General features: G+C 36.4%; 1 protein-coding gene across 1 annotated transcript in view; it reads right to left on the reverse strand.

Moving 5' to 3' along the window:
- LOC149808367 (uncharacterized) overlaps nt 1-9,550 on the reverse strand; it is a 214,959-nt gene that overhangs the window by 92,905 nt on the left and 112,504 nt on the right. The window lies entirely within an intron of this gene.

Below are 9,550 nucleotides of genomic sequence, written 5' to 3' on the forward strand. Positions count from 1 at the left end.
AGACCCTCTCAATATTTACCTCCTCAACTCCAAGTTCTGGTCAAAAATTAATCGTGAGAAAACTATACGGGTCCGAGATTATCCGTTCAGATATGTCACGAAATTCATCCCACGTGTGGTAGGCGGCACACCAAGTCCAATGAAAATTTTTAAGATCATGCATGTCAATGTCACGAATTATCATCAGCATATTACAGTTGTCACATGGGCGTATCATTGGGTCAATTTGATGATGTCAGTGGTTTTGTGTCGACCTCCTGATAGTATTTGTGCGGAATTGACTTGGTTTTCAAGCATCATATCATCATACACCACAATATTAATTTTGTTTGCATGTAAATCATCATTGGTGGGACTTTGTCAATGGCAGAAAAGAAATCAATGGCAGACAACAAAGTTGTCCTGGTGTTGTTACCACGTTTCAACATTTTTTGAACATCTCTTAAAACATTATAACACTGTTGATCATCAATCATGTACAATCAATCTCAGGTAAACCATCGTAAAACTATATTCAGCACTAGTTGTGTTTTCCCTGATTAACAAAGGCCAATGATTAGCCAATAATTAGTGCATATACCGAGTTTGGAAACATGGTTTATGCTCGGATGGTTTAGGTGTTGCTTGTGCGGAAAAATCAATGACAGAAAAATCATTGAATTTTCATTTGCATGATGCCATTGAATAATACAATCATTGTATAACATAATCATGTCCTCATATTGTTTGCAATGTTGCGCCAAAATATGTACCGGAAATCTAATTCAAGTTCACTAACATAATGAACGAGGAGTGATTACAGGATCTAGTGTTCGATGTGGAGCAAAAAGTTCACATTTGTGACAAACAAGAGTTTAAAAAAGTCACTGGCAGCGGTGATATCGTAGCTGCATTAACAAAGTTACCAGGGACACCATGGAGTAAATATTCAGGTATAAAACATCTTCTTGGCTATAATTACTGTAGACCTCGTACGGGACTTGATTTACGACTAGATTCTATAAACAATCAGGGTCAGATGAAACACCTATCAACCACGTTGATGCTACATGTTACCAACATGACTTTGCTTATCAAGAATCCTATGCTATCCGTGGAGTCATTGTAAATTAGATTTATGACTGGATGAGATTTATGACATAAATGCGATTAATCCAACAATGGGAGGACGAATCACATGACGGATTATCAAAGGAGGTATGAAAGCCAAGATTGTATTTGGGGGTGGAAAAACATCACTCATTTAAACTAAAAAGTATACCGATATAAACCAATAAACAATGGACTTTACCATAAATATACCACAGACCACATGGGTATTGGAGAGGTGAAGCCGCTGTGGAACAGTTAACCAGTGCAGCCAAGGTCAGTCATGGGGTTGCTCGAGTATAGTTGGCCACACAAGCGGTGTGGCAAATGTTTTTACCAGTATCAAGAACAATTTAATGTTGTTGGTTCAATGTCCAAACACCTAATGAAGTCCCTCAGGCTGATTTGTTTTTTCTCTCACACAATCGTGTCTTGATAGACAAGGGCAATTGTGCACCTACATATACACGTTAATGATTGTTGATGTGACCAGCAGGTACAATGAAGCAGAGCCTTACATTTGTATGAAAGGAATCATAAATTATTCCAGCAAATACGAAACTACCACCAGGATTTGTGGTGACACATTAACTTGTGATTTGCAATGGCATGATGACCAAATACGTAATTGGTGATTCATTCAGGGAGTACCCCTTGGTTAGTATGGAGTGGAAACAAACTCACCCGGGTGCATTGGTAATGCACCCATGCGATGTGTTTTTGATCATATTTGCACTGTGTGTAAATTCATGTCAGTATTGAAGATATTCCAGGTACAGTTCGTGCTTGAGACCTTTTTCTACAATCGCTTGCAGAACACCTTTTAATGTTCTTGGGTCCAACCACAATCGAGTACATTTTTGGTCGCAGTCCCACACACTCCTTGATTAATTTACCCCAAACATTCCTCTTTGAACTTGCCACCAAACTTGTTATTGGAGAGACTAAACAAGGAATGTTATTTCGGATACACACTGGTATGGAATTCATTGACCAAACTTGATTGTGCGATATCGGCCTACATATCATCGATGGTGATTTGCTTCAGCAGAGAGTTAATGTCAGTATAAATCATCTTGATCCCATTCTGATAAAACATTTTGATCTTGTCATCGTAAAATTTGTACATGAGCAGCTTGGAGAAGTCCAGAACGGACAAACCCACATAGATTTACTTTGTCAGCCTGAATTTTGATTATTTTTTTTTACTGCGAACAACAATAAGTCCACCAACAAAAAGTTCTCTGGATTCAATGGTTGGATCCGCAATGAGCCTTGGGTTCACGATGAGCGTTCGAAGTTTGTTTTACTCACTAGCACGAACAAGATCAACTCGTATTCGTTTGCACAGATTTTTCAGTTTTTCCAAACACAGCATTATTCATGAGTTTGAAAAAAAGTCCTTCTTATAGTCATGGTGGCCTTTGTGCGTAAGTTCATACTCATCTGAATGTAATGGGCCATCCAGGCTTGTTGATGAAACCCAAGCACTTGATGAATCTTGGTTAGACGCATGCCCAATCTCTAGCACAACTGCAGATTTCGCACATGTAGTACATTAATGTGTTTTGTTCAAAGGCTTGGTACCAGTTTGGTTCATTCAGTCTCTAATCAATGATCGTGCACTGATACAGGGACAACCATGTACCATGTACTGACAGCGCTTCTGCGGCCAGTAGATAATCAGTGTGTGCCTCATGTAAATGCTCAGGATATTCTATGCACAGGAGTTCATATCGTTGCTTACAATTTACCTGTCGTACATGTACTATGGTCTCACTGGACAGTTTAGCTGGTGAATTTTCATCCGACAATGACCAATTACAGAAAAATGAGAATAATTTTACACTGAAGATACAAATAAAAACAAACTAATGATTTTTGTAGAAAGCATACATGTGAGATTTTGACTGCAGTAATCAGGTTAATTCCCGATGCAACTAGTGGTTTTTATACTGAACCAACACTGCCACCAACCCCTAAATTTTACATTCATATTTGACAAGAAATAGCTATTTTGAATATTTTTCTGTGACAAGACAGTTATTAGAATCAGTATGTGCCTAATGCATGAATAAAGTTCACTAGTACTATAACAAATTAGCATACTTTTCATCACCCCACAACCATCTAGATTTTTAGATATTTACCTCTGTAGCAGACACACATAAATACGCAGGCCAAGTCGGCAGCTCATTTGCAGCCCAAGTTATGCATTTGATCTCCAATGCTCATCTAACTGTGACAGGCAGTCACCAACAAGCCAACCTATTTCCAAGCCTAACTCAAAGTAAATCTAAACCACATTATAGATTTAGCTTATGTGTGAATTTATAAATGCTAGGCTTGTGATAATTAGGTTCATGCATTCTACCTTAAAAATTAGGGGGGTGTCAAAATACGAAACTATCCATTGAGACCTATATAATAACTCTTAAGCAGGTCCTTAAAGGATCAAGAGTAACTAGCTGGATGTGTGACTTCATCTTTGCATGCCCAAATATATATATGTGTGTGTGTGTGTGTGTGTGTGTGTGTGTGTGTGTGTGTGCGCGCGAGCTACCTTAACAGCTATTAAGATATTACGTGGGGGATAGAATAAGTGTGTACCCCCTTGGTCAATTTCATTTGCATGAATGCATTTTTTCTCAATGACCAATCATTTTATATATGGTAACAGAGTATGAATCTCAGTAGTTTATAAGTTCTGACCTAAGCCATCACGCGTCATTTTCAGTTGGCCAACTAGAGTTCAGTATAGCATTCAACGCGTTTTACTTGCATATTAAGCGGGCGCGATCAGGGCCATGTCGAGCGGTAGCATGGGAAAATGGTTGGCATTGTATTAAGTCAAACTTTGGATAGAGAAACACAGTCGAATGCCTGAGCTAAATAGTGGTACCAAATTTGTTAAGCTACGCAAAGTGTAGCTTGAAATATCAGCGTTTATTATTAAATAGGTCGCACAAGTAAGGAGAGAAGTGGTAGTTATTATATAGTACATGCACGACATGTTGATTGTAAGCAATGATTCGAGCCCCTGTGATTCTATGACGACTTCAAAGAAGTATCCGTGATCAAAGTGGATGTTATGATCGTGTACGTGTTTTTGTAGATCAATGTGTGTAGGAACGCAATCCACTTAAATCCATCTATCCATACAAATTATTGGTATCAAGATATATGATGTAACTTTTGAGGTCAGTGGGGTGATATCCGTCCATGTCTGGATTATGGGCATAATTGTATCTATGACTTGACATGGATATTTCACTATGAAGTGATCGCTCGATCAACAGGTGCTGGTCAATGTCAGTGAACAATTCCACCTCGATTTTGGTTTAGACAAGAATGCATCCCAGATTATACTTTGTGATGATAAGTAATGGTCAGGGTTGAGCTTGTATAAGTATATGACAATGTGACGAAATTTCTCAAACACATCAGTGAACACCACCACATTCGTGTGTAGATACAAATTGTGATTGTCACCGGGAGTTTTGTATACAAATGCTGACTAAACCTTGTTTGCATGTTCATATTTTTATTCTGAAATACCTTCGCAACGATGAATAAAACGCTTTGATCAGTGGCAGTAAATTTGTTCCAGTACCTCATGTACTCATATGGATACACACCTTTTTGCATCAGCGGGTTGTATTGGTTGAACAGTATGAGTGATTTTGAAGTAATCCACCACCAGATTGTTTGCTAACTTGTCCATAGGAGGAATTCATAAGCTGTATGGAACTGATAAACTGCAATTGACCCAGCTGTATTTTTCCATGTTGTTGGGGATCATACTTTTCAGGGAGATTAATGCCATGGCGCAGCTTGCATTATTAAGTGTCCATCATATCTACGCATGATATTATGGTTTAGTTGGGGTAAATTCTCAACTATGGGCAGCCCTCACCGCCAGAATTACATTAATCAAATGATGTAGTAGGAAATCAAAAGATTTAACCCAGCAATTGAAATGATAAATCCAAATTCCAAATGATGTGGTGTCACATGAAACGATTTAACGAACAAAACCGAATGATGAAATTAGATTCCAAATGACGTGGTATGAAATGAAATAATGTAGTGTGAAACGAAATGATTTAACCCAACAAACAGAATGATGAATTCATATTCCAAATGATGTTGTGGTGATATGAAATGATGTAGCATGAAATGAAATGATTGAACCCCAAAAATAAAATAATGAATCCAGATTCCAAATGATGTGGCGTTAAATGAAATGATCTGTTATTAAATAAAATGATTTAAAGAACAAAACGGAATGATATCTGCTTCCAAATGATGTGGTATTAAATAAAATGATGTAGTCTAAAATGAAATGATTTACCTCAACAAATGAAATCATGAATTTAAATTCCATATGACTTGGTATTAAATAAAATGATTTAAAGAACAAAATGGATTGATGGATTTTGAATCCAAATGACGTATTATTAAGCGAAATTACGCAGTATGCAATGAAATGATTTAACCCAACAAATGAAATGATGAATTCAGATTCCAAATGACGTGGTATTGCATGAAACGGTTTAAAGACCAAAACAGATTGATGAATTCGGATTCCAAATGAGGTGGTATTAAATGAAATAATGTAGTCTAAAATGAAATGATTTAACCTAAAAAAAATGATATGATGTATTCAGATTCCAAATGATCTGGCATTAGGTGAAATGGTCTGAAGAACAAAATGGAATGATCAACTCATATTCCAACTGACGTGGTATTAAATGAAATGTATGGAAAGTAAACGGTCTGACTCGAAACATCATTACAATTTAAGGTCAAAATGTAAATCATCTAGCGTAAATCCAAACAAACACGGGGGGGGGGGGGGCGCTGTTATCTAAGACGTATGATGTCAGCACGCCCAAAAATATAATTGACAGGCGTATTTACAGCATTAGGCTGAGATTTTTGCAGACGACAGTTGGACAGCATAGCAAAGGTGTTTCTTTTCGTATGATATGAACAACAACTATGTTTGCCAATCAGCATAAAGTGACTTTATCCACATTAATGAATGTGCGTGTATTTTTTTTCAAGTTCTGTCCTGCAATGCGCGAGTTTCCAAGACTTCAACAAAGTGAGATCTATCAATTAAAGAGATTAAATCTGGATCTTATTTGGATCTTTTCTTGAATAGTAAATATATGCATGATTAAGTAACCGAGGAAGATTTTTTTTAATCTATACATTCATTGCACTCAGTAACAACAAATCAATCAACATTTGCTTGTGCTGTTGTTATGTCACTGGATCAATGAAACGGCTGATATGGTGAGAGATGGACCTCAACTGATGTACTCCTTTTGAGAGTCATCCTAAGCCAGCATTGATATATTTTCCCAGCATCTCAAAAATCTTTTCAATACTTCTGTCAATTTTATATTTGATGGCGCTGGTGTCTTTGAGGTCTAGGATTACGCTGGTAAAACTGCGAATCCACGGAGTAGTAATTTTAAATCCAGCCTTGCATGACTAAGCCACATAACCAAATCTGCATTCATAACAATGTCTGCTTTGACGCCAGCATGACCAATGTTTTCTAACACCGCTGTGAGTCCAGGAACCATATTTGTCAATAGTTGTGAAGCGTCTTTGCATGTTGTGTACGTGGGTGGAAAAATATCCAGCTGATTTTCCAGCTCGCCATTATTTTACTGAAATTTGAATTCTGGTATCTGTGATTGTTGTGTTTTTGCAGGAACATATTCATCCGCTGCCGTAGCAATAGCAGAGGCAAGACGAGGTTTTGTTCATCCTCAGTATGAGGACTGTTTCATTCATTCTTTTGATGTATCGCAACGATGTTGGCTTTTCTTGCGCCTCAGGGTAATCAGATATTATGTTCAAGTGAAAATTGTCCTAGTTGTTTTATCTTTGTTTATTTTGGTTGGTAATCATTGTTGTTGTTGCAGTGACAACTGGCAAAAATCTAAAGTATTAATCCAGCCAATTTGATTTTCTTTATTTTATAATATGCCAAACATATTAAGCTCTCACTTACAAGATAGATCTTGGTGGAAACCTGAGTAATAGTGATTTAAGCAAATCATAAAATGTAATACAAATGTGTTTCTAAATTTAATGAGGCCCTGGGTGGCCGAGTGAGGAAAAGCCTCGCCTTTACCAATCATTGCTATCTCACCTCTGTCTGCATTGGTTTGAGTCTCGAGCTCTACCAATGTGGGTATGTGAGAAAACTTGCCAGTAGCTTTTCGTGCGTCTGTGGTTCATGTGTAATCAGTATGAAATCTGATACTACTCTTTCATCAGCTACCTGGAGATGGGCAGCAGGTGCGCCAAATTATTATAATTTCACCCACGAAGTTAAGTATACACATTATTCACTTTGAAGAGAAATAATGAGAAATATAATATTTCAAACAAATGTTAATGTCACATTTAAATCCAAGACAAAACTTAATATTTCACATTGTCCAAAGCAGCGTGGCATATGGTTGAAATATGCCCAGAAACATCCTGTAATTTCGGCCAAATAAGCTTGGACCGAAGCAGCCTTTTACAGCGTGCATGCATGTCTTGTCTAATTAATTCTTTACCAGATCCATTAGGATAAACCTGAAAAGACAGTTGTTTCCTGCAAATGCTGGTCTGTTACCTATTGATCCTCCAAATATAAGTTCTGTTGTAGCAATTTATTGTACTGACGAGTAGCAAATCTTGATTTTGCAGTCAATTTTTATTTTAGCTTGTGAGAAGGATCCAGTTTTCAATTTGAACTCATCAAATAAAATGTTTACCTCCAAGTGGTATGTTGATGTTTGTTTCATGCAATAAAATTCATCTACATTCTGTCTCTTTAATCCCATTTGTGAATTCAATTCAGTTTTGAATGTCTCTATGTTTTTTCATTATTAAATATATTAATTCTATCACATAAAGAGAGTCTTTCATTTGTGTCAGTTTTTAATGCATCTGCATCTATTGCAAAACATTTCTCCAAAATAGTTCCATTTTTTTGTCATACTCTTCATCCTCTTGTCTATTTCGTCAGTGCTACCCTGCACCATATCAACATCATTGACCACTTCTCAAAGTACTCATTATGCTTATGATTGTTCAACCTCAACTTGTAATTTGGTGTAAAACTCAGAGTGAATTTAGATTTTTTAATCAATTTTATTTGATCACTTAAATTTGTATTGGTTGCAAAGTAAATTGCTTTCTATGATCTAATCCCGCTTTTATTCACATCATTTTTATTTTAACGTCACCCAAGTTGTTTTACTAACCGTGTTAAGTCATTCTTTTTTCTGCAACACTACAGTAACAGTTAGTAATCTTAGCTGTGATCTTGCTGTTCAGGTCTGTAATATGTTTTTGGTACTGAAATCATGTCATTCTCCAATGTATTTATTTCACTGTTTGTCATCTTTTTAATCAGTGATTCATGGTATGTAAATCATTTGCTTTTTTTTCTTGCTGATTGTAGAACCTGAAACAACAATACTTAAGTATTGAATCTGTGTTGTAATAGGTCTTGAGTTTTTACAATCTTTCTTTTGTTCTTGTCAATCAGTTTCTGCAACTCTGGGATTTTGCTTGCTCTTTTGTTGTCATTCTTTTCAAAAAGTTAATTTACTGTCTTTGTATTCACCTAGCCTTTTAATATCTTTCAGTCTTCGCACTAAATGTGATTATTATATGGCTATCACCATTCCTCAATACATGTCTCCATTTGATGTGTCAATTTGTCAGGTCACTTAAATTGGAAATATGGTTATTCTTCAGGTTTAAGTCACTGGTCATCCTTTGGTCTAGTGTTGTATCTTTTTTTAATTTGTGTCTCAGTTTAAAAATGACCTGTAAGAAGCACCTGTCCAATTTACTTTACATGAAAAACATAAATGCAGAAAAATGCCAATCTTCCATCTTCATCTCTGATGCTGATACTGAACCTGCTAATTATACCCCTTTGTCACTTTTTGTAAAAATAATTACCATTGTATGAAACAAAGTTACCATGAAAATACATTTGTTACTGGCAAAGACTTGAGATAACATAAATAATATCCATTACTGTACTTTTTGGCAATATTGATTTGGTATAGGAAAATAAATTGATTGATGCTTGCATAGTTCTCTCACTGTGGCATCCAAACAATCTGGTATTGCAGTTGGTTATGTAATTTTGTTAATTGTTATTTTTAGTAATTTTTAACTTTTGAATTTTGTTTAAAGCCTTAATACTCTTCATTGTCAACATGGGGTCCTGGGTGGTACTTGCCTTAACAGATCACTCACACAGCTCACTTCTGTCTGCACAAGTTCAAGTCTCACCTCAATGTGAGTAGTTAAGAAAGCTTGTCGTTAGCTTCCTGTTGGTCAGCGGTTTAGCCCAGGTTCTTCCTCCACCAAATATACTGGCCACCATGTATCTGTTGATGATGATTGTAATTCCCTCTGGTAT

Source organism: Sinohyriopsis cumingii, chromosome 1, assembly GCF_028554795.1.
Source record: "Sinohyriopsis cumingii isolate HCF-2022 chromosome 1, ASM2855479v2, whole genome shotgun sequence".
NCBI classification, from domain to species: Eukaryota; Metazoa; Mollusca; class Bivalvia; order Unionida; family Unionidae; genus Sinohyriopsis; species Sinohyriopsis cumingii.